The 19,929-nt window shown below is 44.0% G+C and overlaps 1 protein-coding gene and 1 long non-coding RNA gene across 9 annotated transcripts in view; one reads left to right on the forward strand and one right to left on the reverse strand.

The window, feature by feature from the left end:
* The window catches only part of Rnf216 (ring finger protein 216), a 121,542-nt gene that overhangs the window by 41,677 nt on the left and 59,936 nt on the right, over positions 1-19,929 (forward strand). The gene's annotated exons all lie outside the window — the stretch shown is intronic.
* LOC120095834 (uncharacterized) lies at positions 553-19,473 on the reverse strand. 2 transcript variants are annotated; one of them, XR_010056714.1, is made up of 5 exons: positions 13,061-13,404; positions 12,867-12,973; positions 11,687-11,762; positions 10,188-10,642; positions 553-9,725 (listed from the first exon to the last, which is right to left on the reverse strand). It is a non-coding gene; the product is annotated as an uncharacterized LOC120095834 (long non-coding RNA). The 2 variants fall into 2 exon arrangements; XR_005491698.2 differs by having other exon boundaries at positions 11,687-19,473.

Consider the following 19,929-nt stretch of genomic DNA (forward strand, 5'->3'; position numbering starts at 1 on the left):
GTGTTTTCTTCTGCTGTGTCATATATTTGCTTGCTCCTTTCCCTGTTCTGTGCTCAAGTATAGCACATACACACACAGACACTTCCTGTAACTTTCAAGGTCCAAGTGACACTTTGATTAAAGACTAAGCACCATGTTAGCACTATGTCATGTCTGATAGGTTCTCACCGAGTTTCCTCTTAGAAGAATCAGTCGTTTCTAGAGGGGCTATAGCCATGCAGCCGCCTCCCTGATGAAAGTGCACCTCTTCCCCTTTAATGGCCCTTCTACTTTGAATAAGGGCATCTTCAAACTTACCAGCTATTGATAGTTACTCAGGGGTTTCTAATCGCCTTCCCTGAAGAAGACAGATGTGTTTTAGGCCATTTTATAAAACTACGTCATCAGAGTTAAGTATTTCCTTGTTTTGTAGACAGTGAAAAAACTCTGAAGTTAGAGAAGACACTAATCAACTAAAACTTTACACCATTTTTTTTTCTCTTCTTTTTTTTTCGGAGCTAGGGACCGAACCCAGGGCCTTGCGCTTGCTAGGCAAGCACTCTACCACTGAGCTAAATCCCCAACCCCGCTTTACAGCATTATTAATACTAATATTCCCCTGTGAAACCTGTATGCATTCTGAGAGATGATGTAGCAATTTTGTAAGTTGTCCCCATTCAGGTTCTTGCTGTACCTATTGGCCTAACAGTTCTGTCTTCTTGGAATGGAAAAGCATAGTAAAATGTCCCTGTGGGTGTCTGGGTGTGTGAGGCACTGGTACACTTGAGCAGGTGACACCTGAGCTAAGACACAGAAAACCATAACTAAATGGAGTTATGCATTGTATTCCGAGTGAGGAAATGCCTCCTCAGGTGAGAGCACTGGCTGCCCTTCCAGAAGACCACCTGGGTTCAGTTTCAGAGATGGCAAGGGAGGAAGAGAGAGAGAACAAGAGGAGACCAATGTTCATACCTTTGATCCCAACATTCAAGAGGCAGAAGCAAGCAGATAACATCTCTGTGAGTTCAAGGCCAGGCTCATCTATATAGCAAGTCCCACTTCAGCCAGGGCTACACTGTAGGACCCCATCTCTTCTCTTCTCCCCTCCCCTCCCCTTCCTTCCCTTCTCTTCCATTCCTTCCCTCCCTTCCTTCCTTTCTTTTCTTTTCTTTCTTGCAATGTAATACATCCATAAAAATCAGTGGATTCTTCAGCAGAAACCTTGTAAACGAAGAAGGTTAAAGTGTTGGAAAAAAGTAACCTCTAGCCAAACCAAGAGAATTGTATTTGATAAAATTATTCTTCAAAAGTTAAGAAGAGGGCTGGAGAGATGGCTCAGTGGTTAAGAGCACTGACTGCTCTTCCAGAGGTCCTGAGTTCAATTCCCAGCAACCACATGGTGGCTCACAACCATCTGTAATGGGATCTGATGCTTCTTCTGGTGTGTCTGAAGACAGCTACAGTGTGCTCACAGACATAAAATAAATAATTAAAAAAAATAAGTTAAGAAGGCCTGACATAGTGGCACGCACATTTGGGAGGCAGAGGTAGAGGATCAGTGTGAGTTGGAGGCCGGTCTGTTCTACATAGCAAGTTTCAGGCTGCCTAAGGCACATAGTGAGACACTGTCTTTTTAAAACAAAAGCAAAAACAAAAAAATGGAGAAGGAAGAAGAGAGAAGCAGTCAGGGTGTGGAAAGAGAACAGGGTGGGTTAAGTACTTCACAGATATGAGGTCCTGCACTCAGTTTCAGGTATGGTGCACACGTTCACCATAATCTCAGCACTTGAGAGGCAGAATCTGACTCTGCCCCAAGTCCTAGCCAGACACTCTTTCTTAAAAACCATGGTGAGTGGCTCCTGAGAAACAACCCGACATAAAGCTGTATACATACACACATCCATGACCATGCACACACATGCTCAAAAGGCAGCGCGAGGAGAAACCAGATACGTTCCTGTAATCCCAGTATTAGGATCGAAAACTAAGTAGAAACACAAATTCATGTAAAACTACGAAGTTCATTAGCAAGTAAATAAATCTATAGATAATATAATAGTTGTATAATATATAGATAAATATAATAGTTCCCGAGTTAAGTAAATATACACATAGTTCCTGATTTAAGGTTTTTCAACTTTAAGAAACCATATTTTTGGGGCTGGGGATTTAGCTCAGTGGTAGAGCGCTTACCTAGGAAGCGCAAGGCCCTGGGTTCGGTCCCCAGCTTCGAAAAAAAGAACCATAAAAAAAAAAAGAAACCATATTTTTTTATTTTAAATTTTAATTATTAAAATAAATTTCATTTGTCTGTGTGTGCGCTTATTTAAGCACATGGTGAGGTTAGAGGGCAGGCAGCTTGTGAGAATGTGTTTTTTCTGTACCATATGGAATTTAGGGGTCAAACTCATATCATCAGGCTTAGAAGTAAGCACCTCACGCACAGAGCCATCTTGACGGCTGAAGAGACTACTTTAAATCTTGATCCTTTGTGAGACCAATGATATATGATAATACTCCTCTTATAAGTATGGTGGCTGGGCAGCAGCAGCAGGCTACAGTTATCACTCAGTCCTGAGTTACTCCACAAGCAGACAACGGCATTCCACTCTGCAGTGAACTGTGCCACTCAGCTTCGCTGTTAGATTGGTTAGGTGTACCAATCTAAAGTTCATTGTAAGTTAGAGAAAATCTGTATGGTCATTCAGAATTCCGTAATAAGGTAGTTATACATAAATCAGTCGATATAGAATTTGAAAGACAAAAATCCAAAAACTCTTCAAAAGTACTAATGGATTCACAACAACAAAAACATGCGATTTGTGATGTAAGTCATATTAAGGGTGGATGTAGGGGCTGGAGAGATGGCTCAGCGGTTAAGAGCACTGATAGCTCTTCCAGAGGTCCTGAGTTCAATTCCCAGCAACCACATGGTGGCTCACAACCATCTGTAATGGGGTCTGATAACCCTCTTCTGGTGTGTCTGAAGACAGCTACAGTGTACTCGAATACATAAATAAATAAATCTTTTTTTAAAAAAAAAGGGTGGATGTAAGAAAGTAAAATGAATATTGTTATTATTGGCTTTAAAGATATTATAAATACAAGATATTTTATGTACATTCTATGGTCTGAGAAGACTCATAGAGAATATGCAAAAGAAAAACCAAAAAAAGGGAATATCAGTATTTAAAAAAAAAATCTAAGCATAAAGGAAAAAAGGAAACAGATGAACCAAAAATAATAAAAACCACACACAAAGGTAAGCTCCTCCTTCCATTGCTGTAACGCAGCATCGAAGGAGGCCCTAAACAAAAGGCGAGTAGAGTGACTGGAAGGATTTTAAATCAGGTTCTGGTTGTGCTTCTTCAAAGCCTGTGCTGGGCTTGTGCAAGCTACAGCTGAAAGGAATGACATTAAGTAGAAATGATAACCAAAAGAGAGCAGGTTGGCCACACTTCTACAAAATATACTTAAAGAAAAAGCTATCAGTTGATAAGCAAGGGAATTATAGCATAATTTAAAAAGGTCAGCAAACCAATTATAACCATTTCTAAATCGTGATGAGCCTTCATATCCATGGATTCAGCCAACCGAAGATAAAAATACCTGAGGGGAAAATGGCTCCTGCATTAAACATCTGAAGACCCTTTATCTGTCCTCACAGATCTGCACTGTCTAACAATTGCATGTAAGAAATTGTTTCAAGTATGGGAGAATGTGCATAGGTTATGTACAAATGCTGTTGCAATTTCATGTAAGGGACCAGGCTGTCAGTAAATTTGGATATCTGGAGGGGCCATTAGTTACTTTCCCGTTACTATGATAACACACCATGACCATGACATGCTATTGAAGGAAAAGTGTTTTGGGGCTTATGGTTTCAGAGGGAAAAATTCCTTTATGGCAAGGATGTATCGTGGCAGAGGCAGGAAATTTGACAGATCACATCTTCAACGGTAAACAGGAAACAGTGCAAACTATGGTGTAGGATAAGAGTTTATGATCTCAAAGCCACTCCAGAGCTATGCTTTCTCCAGCAGGGCTGCTCCTCCCAAACTGCCCCCAAGCGCCACTGCTGAGGCCAAGTGTTCAATTGCCAAGGCAGTGGGACAACATTTCCCATTCAGTTCGCACAGGGGGTCTTGATCCAGTCCATAGGTAACAAGAGGTGACTGACTATATGCACCCAATGTCAATGCCCAAACATGTAAAGCAGATATTAATAAAACTGAAGGAAGTTATAGATTGCCGTATACAAACAGTTGAAGATCTATGACTAATAGAGCAGCCCAACAGAGGACAGACTGGGTGATCTAACAGATACCTACAGAACATTCTGCCTGTCAGAAAGCAGAAGACCCATTTACAAGCATGCATGAAGCCTTCTCCAGGATAGAATGATAGGTCACAGTGCAGGTTCTAAGACTTAAGGTTGTCATCATACCAGGTACCTTTTCTGACCACAGTGGAGTGAAGCTAAAAATCAGCAGCAGCAAGAACACAGGACAGTTGGGGTATATGAAAGGTTTCTCTGCTGAGATCAAGAACGAGCTAAGCTGTGTTAGTTACAAATGCGTGGGATAACCAGCTTACCGAGAGAAAGGGAATATTTTGCCTGCTTTGGAGGTTAATTACTTACATGTTTCTGTTGTGCGTTTGGCCTTGTTAAAGGCAGACTGTCGTAACAGAAGCTTGTGAACAAAAGCTATAGCTAAGGATCAAGAAGAGACAAGAGTCGCACAGTCAGTCCCTTTCTGTGGTGTCAGACACACAAGCACACATGCTGTGATATGAACTCCTGCCTCCAGTAACCTACGGCTGTAACAATGTCAACCCTTGGGGCATAGCAAAAAGCAGAAGTAGAGTAGCATCAGCTCTGTTCACATCTGTTCAGCATCAGAAGCCTAAAGAAAAAGATATTCATACCAGGAAGGGGGAAGTTACCTGTTCACAATTGATTCGGGTTTTGTCTTGATTTGGTTGGGTTTTTAGTGCTGTTGATGGAACCCTGAGCCTCCATATGCTATCTTGAGAAACAGCAAAGCTGGAGATCTCAGATTTTACTATTTCAAAGCATATTACAAAACTACAGTTACATACATGCAGGTAAAACACTACATGTAAAATAAAAGTAAAAAACCTCTCGGGCTGTTGGGCCTGTGCCTGAGTGCCTTCTTCCACTGAGCCATCTTACTTGTACTAGACTGCAGACTTTTTTGTTTTTGTTTTTCAAAACAGGATTTCTTTGTATGACCCTAGCTGTCTTGACATTGGCTCTGACCAGGCTGACCTTGAATTCACAGAGATCTGCCTTCCTCTCACTTCTGAGTGTTGGGATTAAAGGGGTGTGCCACCACCATCTGGCAGTTCTTCCGGGTTGGGTTTTTTGTTTGTTTGTTTGGTTGGTTGGTTGGTTGGTGTGTGTCCTGGAACTCTGTAGACCAGGCAAGTCCTACTTGCCTCTGTCTTCAAGTCCTGGGATTAAAGGAGTGCACCAGCACAGTCTCTGGGTGGGACGTGAGATTTAAATTTATGTCCTGAAACCATAAAGCTCTGAGAACAAAGCAGGAGAAACCTACTCTTGGCATTGGCACCGATTTCCTGTATATAACACCAAAAAGAAAGCAGTAAAAGTAAAAATAGGCAGATGGATGACATCAAACTAGACTTCTACACCTCAAAGGGAACAAAGTAGAAAGACAGCCTGTGGACAGGAACTCTTCAGTGCCTCATGGACCACCTGCTCATTGCAGCACTGCCCACCGTGGCTGTGAGGGAGAAACCACTGAATGACATTTACAGAGGAGCGGATAAAAACTGTGTGTGTGTGTGTGTGTGTGTGTGTGTGTGTGTGTGTGTGTATACACACCTTGAGATAGAAATCCTGTGCTGTGAAACAACTAGGATGTGCTTTAAGTGAAGTTAGCAAGTCCCAAGAGGACAGAGGCTGTGGTTCCTTCCACTCATGTGCAGTAACCACACACAGGTAGCAGGAATCTGAGCAGTTATGACTGGGTCTAGGCATAGGGGAAATGGGAATTACTGTGCAGTGAGTAATTTGAATCAGGCCAGATTCAGAGTTCTTGATACTTGCTTATACAACATTTTGCTTATAGCTAGCAAACGGACTTCACGTCTTGTGATCTCACAGTTTTTGCAAAGGACAGGGCATTTAGTTCACTTTGTGTTCCCCTGCTAAGATGGACATACGCCATGATTGAAAACAGCTCTGGTGCTGCTAAGCTTCAGGCTTGTCTCAGCAACAGTTGAATCTAGAGGAACAGGCTTAGAGGGATCCCGGGTGATGGCTATATAGTTAGAGTGAATGCGAGTAGGACAAGGTGCAAGTGAGCCTTCCGCTTTGACCCACTGCGTCAGCGATTTAATGGGAGGGAACCTCGGAGGATTTCAGCAGGGGGAAAAAGCTGAGGTTGCTTTGAACATGTAGGGATTTCAGGATAAAGTATGGAGACTGTGTGTGTTTGCCAGCAGGGTTCTCAGCACACAGTTTGCAAAGTGACTAGATCACCCAGTCTGAAGAGACTATGGTTGAAGAAGGAGCTTAGAGTCTGGACTTTGATGCAGTTTTGAAAGGACAGTGGCCCAGTAAGGGGATGGTTACTGTGAAAATGTTGGGTGGTTCTCAGCTTCCTTCTGCTGCTTCAGTCACCTTACTTAACAGTGCCCACAGTGAAGAGATGCAGCACAGGGACCTTATAGCTCCAGACTGTCTGCTTCAGAACTTAACCTTAACCTTTACCTGGAGATGATGCCACTCCTGTGCTAGATTCTTTCTCTGCTCTTGGAGGAAAGGGTCTGTGGGAGATAAAATAAAAACCAAACCTAGAATAGAATGCAGAATCCGTGCGTGAACCGTGAAACAAGCTGCCACTAGATGGCACTAGTATTCCATAAGAAAAGTACCTTCTTCCCCTTGGGGATTTCCAAAATAGATGTGTCAGCACAACTGTCTTGTAAGCAGAATTCTTTCACGTTAGTGCTAAAGCAGACTAGTGTGTGCATTCAGATTTCATGGCGAGATGGCTGTGCTGTTAGGACATCTGCCTTTTCCTTTGTACTTGCTCCAATTTTATAGGTGGCTTTCTTTCTCTCCAACAAGATGACTGAACTGGCAGTTAATCCTTGAGGATTTTGCATTATAAAAAGTGAGCCATGAGCTAATTTTGTCCTATGTAAGACTAAAGGCATCTGCCTTGTTATTGCAGTGTTTGCCAGTAAGCTACACTCCAGTTGGAGTCTGAGGAAGCTGTCACTCTGAGAGAAGGCTTTGATAGCGATGCATCTAGGAGACCTGGTGCCCGAATCCTCAAGACTTGAGGCTTACGAGTGCCTTCTGTAAAATAGGCGGGCTCTCATGGATGTGCGGAATGTGGGTCTGGGCCGTCATTTCCCTGGTTCACTCTTCTTACAGAGAGCATTCATCAGCTCGATTCAGCTCGCTGCTTCAGCAGTCAGTAGATGTGTGAGTGTTTGCTATGGAGAGGAAGCACATAAATTTTGGCAGGTTCTGACATAGTTTCCAGTATTCTACGGAATATTTTTTCTTAGGTCCAGACATTTTCATCTTGAATCTCTTTCCTACCCTCTTAGATCCACATGTCTGCTTTGTATTCCACAGTACACACAGAGCTTTCTAGAAAATTGGCTAGAATTTTCACCAGTCCACAGTAAGCAAGTATTAAGGAAAGAAAGGCAGCCATGGTAAAGAGTCATATGAAAAGAACATGAAGAAACCTGTTTGGATTCAGTCTGTGGACACTGAGAATGTGAATCGGTTATGTAATCCCCCATCTCTGAGTTTGAGTTTGGCTTATTTGTCAATCTCCACCTCACACCTTCTTCCCTGCTTCCCTTCTTTACAGTCGTCAGGTGCCATGCCATCCTCTGTAGCCTTCAGTGCTCAGAACTCTAATGTCTGTGAAATATTGCCAGAATTTACTGCAGCAAACCAGGTTTTTTGGGTTTTTTTGTTTGTTTGTTTTAAAAAAAAAAAAGGCAGACCAGAATCTGCAGCTGCCTGCAGTAGCTGAATGGCTGTGTGGAGAGAATGTAAATTATCCAGCTGTCATTGCCAAGACAATTCCAGCTGTGGTGCCAGGCGATTGGCACTTACTGGCCATACACTGATGGGGAACCTAGCTAGGCTGCTGACTCCTGGACTAAACCAACCCTTCACATTATCCAAAGTTGATGAAGCTTGGTTTTCATGTTCCTTCTGTCAGGGAGGACCTTTACATCAGGAAGTTACAGTGACAAGAACCAGAAGTCTTGGTGACAGAAAGATTCCTAAGCCTGTAGGTGAGGGCTCACTTACTGGAATAAAATCCACACTGCATTATGGAGTCAGAAAGGGAGGAGTTGGGAATGTGGTCTGCTCTTCCTACAGTTTCCAGAGAGGTCCTACTGAAGAGCTTCAGGTCTCTGGTGCTGTGGTGTTTGTGCTTTCTGTGTGTCCATTATGGATGGAACAAAGCCCTTCACTCACTTGCTGGTCACTACAGAGACTGTGCTAAGTGGCACTGAAGCTTGACACCAAGTGATATATAATGGTAGAGCCAGAAACCCAAAGGAAAGCCTCGGGGTATATCCCAAGGCCGTAACTGGAAGCCATTCTTCCACCAGACATGCAACAGCCAGCATAGTAGCAAAGGGTTTCAGAGTTGCACTGACTTTGCTCAAATATTTTTGTCAAATTCCACTTTTAAATTCCGTATAGCAGGGGTTGGAAAGGTAGTTGAGTACTTGCTGCTCTGACAGAGGACCTGAGTTCAGTTCCTAATGCACCTTTAAACTGTCCTTAATTCCAATTCTAGTGATGTGGTACCTTCTCCTGGCCTCTATGGGCACCAAGCACATATATACACAGTGCACGTGCATATGTTACAGGCAAGATTCTTATATGCATAAAGTAAAAATTAATCTTAAAAATTTTTTCTGTAAGAGCAGCACACACATCTGTTGTTCCTGTGTTTCTTGGCCCTGGTATGATATCTGACCATTACACAGAGGCATGTCTGCTAACTTTACATGTTATTTAGTCCTGGAACAGCCAGAGAACAGGTGTGTGTGTTTCCGAGAGTGAAAACCACCCCAGAGGGTAAATACTGCTTACCTCACGTCTGTATCTTCTCACTGAGAGTTAAATAAATCCCACGTTTGCTGTTATTTGTAACGACTGTCTAAAGGGAGAAAGATAACTACCCCATACAGGAGAAGAAAATATAAATTAAAACCTTTTCTCCTCTCCCCACCCCCCTTATCCCTAAAGAAAGTTCTTGTTTTTATATTTCACCTGCCTTTTCCTGTCTAGAGCAGTCCACACAAGGTCAGCAATCAACAAGAAATCTGGGGGCTCCTGGGATCTAGCAGCAGTTCTCCTGGGCATTGGGTGTTTGCCCACTTGTCCAGGAACTGGCATCTCTATGGTACTTAATTTTTCAAACCCGTGAAGTAGCCTGTGATGATGGTTAAAGTGTTACCACTTGCCAGGAGACAGATCACAGAACCCTCTGTTCCAGTCAGTCAACAAAGCATGTCTTTCTCCTCTGTCAGCACTGCACAGCACAAATCCTTTTGGTATGCTTTCTTGGTAAGCTATCTGTTTTGAGAGTTGTCTTGAAGGCTGTTGACGATACATAAGCTAGTATTCATTGATGAAAGTCCCGTGAGCTCAGTACTGGGTACTTGTGAGGATATGGCAAGTCACTTAAACTCGTGGCTACCTGCAGAAAAAGGGCAGCACATTGGTTACCTTGAGGGACTTAGATTCCAGTTCCTCTTTTTCCTAGAATTGTGATCTATACTAAACATTGCCCTGATCACATTTCCACTATCTGTAAAATGAAAACTTTGCACAGCACTAAGAAAAACAAATGGTGTAAGATAGACCACGCTAAGTTCCAGTGTCTGCTGCTTATGTCATTCAGTAGTGGCTGTGAGTTTGAGAGACAAGCCCCGTAATGAAAGGAATTCTTAGAAAGTTGGGCCTTCTTCCTGATTGTTTGTACAGGTTACTGCCATGAAATTATGTGATCAGGCATAACACCGTCCTATCAGGAAGCAAACATATCTTCACACACCTTATATTTCTCACCAGCTTTCTGTCTGCCATGACAAAGGGGTATCAGTCTGGGCTTTGTTTGAGACAGGGACTCTTTATATACCCCAAAATGGCCTGAACTCACCTCAGCCTCCTGATGCTAGGATTACAGGCCAGCATCACCAGAATTAGTAAGGAAGACGTACAACTCCCGGACTAGGCATAGTATAGCTTAGTAGTAAAATGCTTTTCCAGTACAGATAAGCCTGCAGGTTCAATCTTCAACACCGTAAAAAGAAAAAGAAAGGAAGGGTAGATAAAGATTCCTACCAACCAACCCCCACCAACCCAAATTACCCCAGCTCCAAGAAGGATCTGTCCCGCACTGCCCAGGGACAGCTTTATCCTGAGAAAGGCTGCCTGTGGGCTGCTGTTGTCACTGTTGTCTTTGTCTTGTCCACAGCTCTGCTCTGCCTTCTCTTCTTGCACTACTCATTGGTTTCCCACTGGTATCCAGAAGGATTGGAATTTCAGGGACTGGTGTTCAGAAAGGTATAGGAGGAAAAGTTCACAGCACATTTTGCTGGAGAATTCTGTTACCTAAAAAATAAAATAAAATGTGTTTGTCGTGTGACTTGTTGGTCACATTTCTTTCTTTTTTTTTTTTTTTTTTTCCTTTTTTTTCTTTTTTTCGGAGCTGGGGACCGAACCCAGGGCCTTTTGCTTGCTAGGCAAGCGCTCTACTACTGAGCTAAATCCCCAACCCCCACATTTCTTTTTTTGACTTAATGGAAGGCCCTGACCTTTACTTGAAGTCCAGGCTTCTCCTGCCCCACAGCAGGAGCCCTTCAAGTCAGACTGCTATTCCCTCCTTCCTCTGCTGGCCCTGGAGCAGGGCATACATACACGTGCCATCTCCTGTTTTCACTATGTGCTACTTACAGGCAAAGACTGGATTTTTCTTGGGTCTTTACACTGTTAAAATAGAAACTGCCCTCTTTGAGTGCCTTTGGTCACTGTTTTAGCTTCCCCATCTCATTTGCATATTCTATCTGGATCATAAACTTCCAGGGGAATCTTTCTAGAAACCACACACCAATTTGCTTAGCCACTTTTTATGTTTTGCTAAAGTTATTTAATGGGCTTTTCTTGTGCTTATGGCTTCACTGAAAGAAAAATGTGTTTTGATTGTCTTTTTAAAAACAATCTCTCAAAAGTTGATATCAGCAAACTGTCTTTATAAACAACGATTCAGCCCACCTTATCTTCACACTAATTGTGAATTACCAGGTATCAGCACTTCAATTTGTTTTAGTGATCTCATTCAGTGTCCTTGAGCAAGGGCTTTGTAAGAGAGAGCATGCATGTGCGCATGCGCAGAGCATGTGCCAAAGAGAACATGAGCGATCAGGTCCCTCCTTTGCATTCTCAGCACAGAACACTGCAGGGTTTCCTGCTTTGCCAGGTAAAAGAGATATTGTTGCTATGGCAATACCAGAGGCAGGAAGCTCCCCAATCCTGAAGGGGCTGTGTATATCAAGGCAGGGGACATGGGAGGGAAGTGGTAGCAAAAGGAGAGCATTTACTGAGCAAAACAGGAGTAACTCAGAGACCGTAGGTGCTCTTCCTATATTGTGCACTTACTCTGAATTCAGGTTTCTTTCCCAGTTGTAGTGTGGCAGCCATGAAATGGAAATGGCCTCTGACCCCTTAGTCCTCCCTGAAGTAGAGACAAAAAACAGAGTAGGAACAACTGCTACTCACTACCCCCACATGCCCTATGACCTTTTCATAGGCCACAGTTAAAACAAAGTCTCTCCGGCCTGCTACCCTGTTCTGAGCAGGGTCAGCTATCCTGGCCTGGAAAACCTCACTGCCCACAACAGGGGAAGATGCCAGTTTCTTTGAAACTGCATTGCACAGTGTGCTCTGTGTCTGCACTGCATGGTAATGAACCTGTGATGACTTGGTAACCTTGGTAACTCAGAGTAGTAGTGGAGAGAAACAGAATCTCATCTGCCGAGGTCAGGGCCCAGAGTACAAAAAAAAGAAAGAAAAAAAGAAAGAAAGACATAGCGGGCAGCACCTCTGTTAACTCAGTCTGTGTTGTGTAGTCATGACTTCCTGGCTTGGGAGCTTGACACTATCCTCAGGCTAACGTCCAGATACACATCTGATGGAGCTCTCCCCTAGTGTGTGTGAGCGACTTGATGCTCGCATTCAAGCCACACAGCAGCAAGTGATATCGGTGAGAGTCAAACCTAGAGCTTCCAGTCGCTCTTTGTCTATGCTTGGGAAGGTTTTATCGTGTGGTTTGCAGAGTCTTTATCTTTTGGAAATAGTCACTGACAGTTTATGAATGACCCAAGCAGTCTGGGATTTGTTCATGGTTGTACAGGAGTGGGTGGAAGAAGATGAAGGGGCCAGGTAAGCTAGGACTGGCCATGAGTCGGTCATCAGTGGCTGGTGCATGGCATTCTTTTTTTTTTTTTTTTTTGGTTCTTTTTTTCGGAGCTGGGGATCGAACCCAGGGCCTTGCGCTTCCTAGGTAAGCGCTCTACCACTGAGCTAAATCCCCAGCCCCGGCATTCTTTATATTGTCTAGTTTTGTGGTTTTCCTTCCCAGTCATCACTAAGTGCTAGAGGTGTAACTCTGTGGTGGATCATCTACCTAGCCGTGTGCAATGACCTGGGTTCAAGCCTCACTCGACAAAGAGCTAAGTCAAAGCAAACACTCACATGTTCTCCACTTTACTATGTCCCTGCCCTTGCCTGCTTTGCTTTGCAAATATGCGTATACATCCCTCACAAGGAATGGAACTACCTTACTAGAGCCTTGTCCTGGGTTCAAATCTGTACTCTTCTGAGACGAGATAATTGGTAACAGGAAAATGGCAGCAACTGCCTACTCGAAGGCAAATGCTCATCATCCTAGAAGAAAGGGTTACGTGTCAGGATTCTCCATTAGAACCGGTATTCTTTGAGCAGCACCTGAGAGGTGGAGTGGGTGGAACCTACCAGAGCCACACACATGGAATTCAGAGCTTCAGTGTAGACAGCAGAGAGACTGCTTGGAAAGACTGTGCAGCAGCTGTGGCCTCTCCTCCTTCTTCCTTCCTCCTGTAGGCTCTGGTGTGACGACACTGACTATTCCATCTCCAGGGAAACTTACATGCAGGCTGTTCTACCTGAAGGCCAGAAGAGAGACCAGACAATTTTTGAGCATCCTTCCAGACCAAACTCAATGGTTCTTAGAAAGCTGAGATTGGCATTTGCTTTTCAAAAACAGACTAAGTCTGTCAGATTAAATCTCAGTAGCCTCATAAAAGTGATTTTTCCCCCCAGATTTATTTCCCATCAAAGGTTCCTATGAAAAGCTTTTTGGCTTCAAAAGCTCCCTGTGCCTGAGAAGCAGATCCAGATTCTAGCCCAAAGCCAGTAAAATGTTACAGTTTCTTTTCTTGTCTTTGACTGAAGCTTGTCTTTTTGTCTTCCTCTCCTTTCCTATCAGACTAAAAACACCTCTGGTTTCCACTGTCCTCTCAGAAACTTGGATCTTTCCTCCCCTTTACCCTCAAGGCCAGGGCTTGTGCTCTCTTCCAAGGCTACCTTGCTTTGCCACTTCTTACCCAGACTGGCAGGGCTGCTCCTCGTTCCCCTTTGCTGTCTTCTGCACAGAGACAATGGAACACCACAGTTATAAGAATAGTTTGATAATTCAGCAGCTGTGCTGGAAGGAATGCAATAGGCTAACTCCTCTAGACAGCAACGGGAAGTGGTGAGACTCCCAGGAAGGAAAGATCACTAGGCTTTGTCACACTGAGGAAAGCACCATTGTGTGAGCTTTCCTGAAAAAGCACACGTCTTGGCCTGACTGTGTGCTGCAGTAAGATAAAATGGGTAGAGATAGAATTTTACTGTGGGGTTAGAGGATTATGTGTCCTGAGCTGTATTCAGAGTCAGCCGATAGACAGGTATGACCACAGTGGGAGGAAATACAATTAGCAGAAAAAGACCCTAGATCATGAACTATGACAGTGTAAAGTCATAGGTAAAGGAAGGTAAAGTCAGTTCTGTAGATGCCAAAGAACTATTACAGGCTTCATAGTGGGTTCATGATGCTTTAGAGGGAACCTGTAACTCTAAAGGAAGTAGCAGATAGAGATCTTCAGGGAGCCTTGTCAGAGCCTGAGAACACATGGTCTTGTAGTCCTAGATAAACCTTCTTACCTTTGTTAACAAGCTGTTAACAAAGCTCTGAATATTTGCATGGAATTTCCCAGTTCCCAGAAGGCCAAAGAAGTAGCCAAAGAAGCTTCAATCTTTTAGATTTTAGTTAAACTGGAGGTGCCAGGGAGAGTGGCTTTGGGCCATACAGGCCAGTCTAGGTCCATCTGAGATGCAAACTCCACATTGGCACTCAGGAATATTATTCCTCCTTCCTGTGTAGTTTCCTGTGGTTGTCCCTGAAGCAGATTCCTGGACAGTTGGTGTGTCCCTACAGTTTGACAGGCCAGCTTCCCCCCACACCCCCGTCCTTGGGAACTTTATGTAGAAGAAACTGTGTGAGCATCACAGTTGTGTGCTCCCACCCCCCATCTTAAAGGCTTGTTTTCCAGCTGAAAGCATGTTGTATAAGCTTAATTTCTCTCGCTCAGATAAGCTTAATTTCCCTAACTCTTAATGTGCCTACAGAGAATTGCCTAATTCTTCTTTTGCAATGTGTGTCTGCAGCTGGGAAGTCTGCTTTTTTTCTGCAGGCCTCTTGACAGAAATGCAAACAGTTTAAGGCTCTGTGTTGCAAACCACTGCTTTATCAGCAGAAGGGCCTTGGACATTACTGTGCTTTCATGGGGTGGACTTTTCTGCAGTGGATGGCTGCTTTCTTGACCCTTTGCCATGTGAAGGTTACCTCCCTGCCAGACCCCAGTCTCCATAGCTTGTGCCCAAGGTACCTGGATCCAGTGATTGGAACTCAAACCTCTGGGCATCTCTGTGCAGACCTTTCACATAAAGCAAGACTTTTTCATGCCTTGTTTTATAAAAAGAATGTTTCCACAAAACCAAGGCTCACCACTCCTCATAAATGGCATGTCCATTCACAGGCAATGTAAGGGAGGGTGCCTCCAGCAGTTGGCCAGGCCTATTTTCTTCCTTAGCAGTAGCCTGGTCTGTGCCATCTCGCCAAGGGCAACTGAAGGAAGAACACTATTCTGTGGCTGCCAAAACCACAACAAATGACAACTTTCCCTTCTGTCATCTCTGGGCCTCAATGCTGGGAAGTAATTCATTTTTCTACCATAAAAGGGCAATGAGGTTTTTCTGTAGCAACCATGCCTGCTGCTCTATGGGGAGAAGCAGAGACAGACAGGGGGTGCTGCTTTGGTTCGTCCTGGTCTTGCTCAATTCAGGCTCCAGCATGACAGTAGAGGCAGTTGAGGGCTCATCTGCTTATTCATTCGCTTGCTGCCTGCAGTAACACTTGAACTCTGCCCAAGTCTGTATTGCTAACATTTGGTTCTCATGGCTTATAATTGTGGATACCCAGTTTTTTAAAGAGACCCGGGAGATCCTATACGCCAGATACCCTCAGTGCTCTCGGCTAGTATAAATGAAGGTCTTAATTGGTGGGTTTCTGTTAATCACTTCAAGCCTTTGGGAAGCGTAAAATCTGTGTAAAGTGTTATCCATTAAAACCCTGGGATCTTGTCAGTGATAATAAATAAGTGTTAGAAGCAGCACACAAGTACTTTTTATTTCTTTTTTTTTTTTTTTTTTTTTTGGAGCTGGGTACCGAACCCAGGGCCTTGCAACTGTAGGCAAGCGCTCTACCACTGAGCTAAATCCCCAACCCCACACACAAGTACTTTTTAAAAAGTACATGCTCATGCAAGATTCGATAGGGCACATCTGCCATCTTAGCATTTTAAGTCAAGGCAAAGACCATCAAGTAGTTTTAGGAACCTTGCCTACATGAAACCCTGACTCAAAAAGAAAAGAAAAATCAAAAGAGAAAGCAAACACTTAGCTATTTTGAACCATTATAATACTTTGAATGTGGATGGAATGTTGGCTTAGGCCCTAAAAAGCATGTGCTGCTCCTGTAGAGAACCAAGTCAGGCATCTGACAAACACCTAGAACTGTAGGTCCAGGGAGTCCTCTACCTCGGCCTCCACACTCACCATACACTCATAAACACTAAAGTCAGTAGAATCATTTTTTAATAGAGTACTTTTGAAATAGTTGTGAAGTTTCAGCTCTGTGCTCCCTAGCCAGAGACTGGGGTAAGCTAAGTATCAAAGAATAAAAGAAGGTGGGGGAGAGAGGGGGAGAGAGAGAGGAGAGAGAGGGGAAGGCTGCTTCAGCCAAAACAGGGGGTTCTTAGTAAGGACTGCAGTTGACTTTGTCTTTTAAATCTCCATTCTGACTAGTTTCATAGCGGAAGCTGGAACTGAGTGAAGCACATTCTTAAGTGAATAAAGGTCAGCCAAGAATCTTGCTGATCCAGAAATTTGGGCGGAAAGCAAGGCTTTCCAAAGTTGAATGTTACTACCCAGATAGTGCTGGTTGAGTCTGTATTCAACTGGCTCCCATTCAGAAATGAATCACAAGTCATTCCTGAAAGAGAGAGTCATCGAAGTGGCTGGAGTAAAGTATCACAAACCTAGACCCTGTTTTCAAAGCCGTGAGACTAGCTTGGAGCCTCACTCTTGAGGCAAGTGGAGCAGATGGATGGATAGGCAGCCTGAAAATGGAAAGTTCACAGAGCTTTGTTATTTGTTTCTCTGTAGGACTCAATTCTTTTTTTTTCTCACTAGCTCAAACCTGAGGCTTTGCCTATGCCAAGCAACAGTTCTGCCACTAGGTATATCTTTGGCTTTTGACCCTTTTGATCTATTAAATTGCTGATTAGTGTGATAGCCCTGGCTTATCTCAAGACCTGCGCTGCCCTGGGAATGCACATTGGTCCACGAGGCTTTCTTCTGGAAACTTAGAAGCACTGTCTTCTGTCCATTCCCTCCCTATCTCGCTGTGTACCCCAGACTGGCCTCAAGCTTGTGTGCTCTGCGCTCCTCCTCCACTTGAACAGTGAGATCTACCACCACACCTAGCATTTTAGGAGGTACACACACCCCTTATTTCCAGTCAGCCACAGCCAGTAAAATTACTAATTCTGATTGAGTCTAATTTAAGATTGATTTCTCAAGCATTTCCTTCTGGTACTGACCCCTCCACATCCATCGCTGTCTGCCTGCATCCTGACATGTAGCCGCCACTTAGGACATGTCAGCCAGCTTGTTTCCTAATTTGGTTACGGTATTCTCCAAGCAGTTTGCCTAACCTTAGAAAAACACAAACACAAGGAATAGCTCCCACAGAGCAGAGGGGAATTTCCTCTTATCAAAACCCCACAGTTCCCTTCTTACTTCCTCTACAAAGAAGAAGTAACATTTTGAAGAGGTGGTTGCTCTCTCTAAAGTTCCCTCTTGAAGCTTGGCTTCTTCCTCATCCTTAATTGTCCCCAAGTCTAATTTTATTTTTAAGGACATCCATTTTCAAGACCAGAGTTAATGATACATACCTGAAGTCCCAGCACTGAAGAGTTAGAGGCCAGCCTGGCTGCATAATGACTTTGTCAAGACAGAGGGATGGAGGGAACAGGGACCAGGCCATTTCCTCTTGGTATAGTTATGAACAGCGAACAGTTAGGTGCATTAATGCTATGGCATATGGTAGGTGGGAGGCAGCAGACTTCCTACAAGAAGCAGGAGTAAATATTTTAGGTTTTACGGACCATACAGTATGTCAGACTGCTCACTTAAGTGTTCATCATGAAAGTAACTGTGGATTGCAACTAAACAAGTAGATAGGTTGTGTTTATAATTATTAGAATTTTAATTATTAAGTAAGTAGGTGGGAGGTCAGATGTGGCTGCCTGCAGTGTACACTAAGAGAGAGAACAAGGGGTAGGTGGTGGGTACAGCGTGCTCTTGTTGGGTCTTTTTGGTTTGCTTTGATACAAGGCTCAGACTTAGAGTCCTCCTCCCAGCTGAGGTCACAGGCAGGCACCACTGTAGGTGAGCACTATACACAGGAATCTTAAATGGAATGAGAGGGATGTTTGCTGGCATGCATAAAGCTGGTTTGGAAGGCTAGAAAGACATCAGTAGCATGTATCCCCCCATAGGGAGGCCTCCTGAGGGTCAAGAGAAGCAGCATATATATATGGCCTTTGTTTTTAACAAAAAAGGATTACACTTGTCACCAACTCATACTAATGTTTTAAATTTTTTTAAGAGTTTATTCTTATTTATGTGGCTATGCCTAGATGAATGTCTGTGCACTGTGTATTTATGCTGGAAATCAAACCCGGTCTTCTGCAAGAGTAGCCAGTGCCTTTTACTGCTGACCCTCCAGCCTTCTTGAGCTTTTTAGAGCTAACGGACTTTTCCGTTTCAAGAGAACTCAAAAGATGAAAAATGCAATTGTCAAAATATGTCTGTGTACTTGGAGTTTTATATGTGTGTGTCTCTGGTCCCTATGGTTCCCACAAGGGCCTGTTTTAGTGCCTGAAGAGGACAGCTGTGCCTCAGAGCTTCAGTCATGGGGAAGAGCTATGTCTGTGTGAGTGTGGACCGCACCACCTTTCTTGAGGCTCTTCTGCCCCATTCACAGCAACTGCTTTGGAGCTGCCCTGCCTGCTGCACTAGCTACAAAATGCAATACAGCTTTTGTAATTGGGATTCAAGACTGCTTCTAGTGGCTTCCCTTTCCCCTTACTGCTCCTGACAAGAAGGTCAGGATGAGTTCTAATTCAAGAAGCGTTGCCATGACAGGCCTTTAAAATATCTGGTCTGGGTTGTGAGAGCAGCTGATAGAGTTGCTGCCTCCCTGGTATGTGGCACAGCTTGCCTTTTGGTATGTGCTGAAGGCTGAGTAGCAAATCCTCTGCTGAGGGGGCAGTGTGGGCTATAAACAGCTAAAGAATTCACATATGGCTGTGGCCTCCTCCCAAGCAGATGCTCTTCAAATAGCCAAACTAAGCCTTTCCCAGGCATAATTTAGGGGCTTCTTTGCCATCATTCAGTTTGTCTGCAAAGCTCTGTAGGAATGTTAAAAGTGGGAGCTTTTGAAATCCCTTCTTGAAGACTCCAGATTTGTGGAGCCAGTAGCAACAGCATGTCTGTGTGCACGGAGACAGACAGACAGAGAGACACGCACGCACACATGCACGCACCAGGGAGGCAGTAGAAACAGCACGAGCACTGTTCAGCAGAGGAGGGAGCTGCCACCCACCCAGGCTGCTGTGTGCTGCTGTTCTTAGCTGTGACTAAAAGAAAATGGTGAGCAGGCAAGTTCTGCTGAACAAGCAGGCCTCACCCTTTATGAAGTAAGTTGTTTCAGACATTGTAAATAGATTTGAAAGATGCCAGCATAGTTTCCTCTGACCTCAGTTTTATCCACTGGCAGCTCTGCAGTGTCAATGGACTCTGACAAGTGGCATGGGAGGGATGTGTGCCTTCCCCAGACAGAGAAGAGGCAAGCCTTTGGTTGCCGTGCCACCTCGTGCTTAGTGCTCCTAAGGGAGGGTAGGCATTTCAAAGAGTCCCTTTGAAACTGGCATTCTCTTTACATACATACATACACGGGCACCTTTTTCTCCCCCCTGCCCTCAGCTCATTTCTTGGCTGCTTTATTTAACCCGAAACTTGTTTCATGCTTCTGCATTCATTGCACTCCTGCTCTTCGATTATTAATGGCCCTAGAGCAATTCAGCCAAAACCCTGACACTAATAATCACTTCTTAGAACCTAAAAGTGAGAAGACACTCTTCCTGGCAGTACATTCCTACTGTCAAGCAGTGAGGTATCTGTCAATCTGTTCA

This window comes from Rattus norvegicus, chromosome 12 (genome assembly GCF_036323735.1).
Source record: "Rattus norvegicus strain BN/NHsdMcwi chromosome 12, GRCr8, whole genome shotgun sequence".
Classification (NCBI taxonomy): Eukaryota; Metazoa; Chordata; class Mammalia; order Rodentia; family Muridae; genus Rattus; species Rattus norvegicus.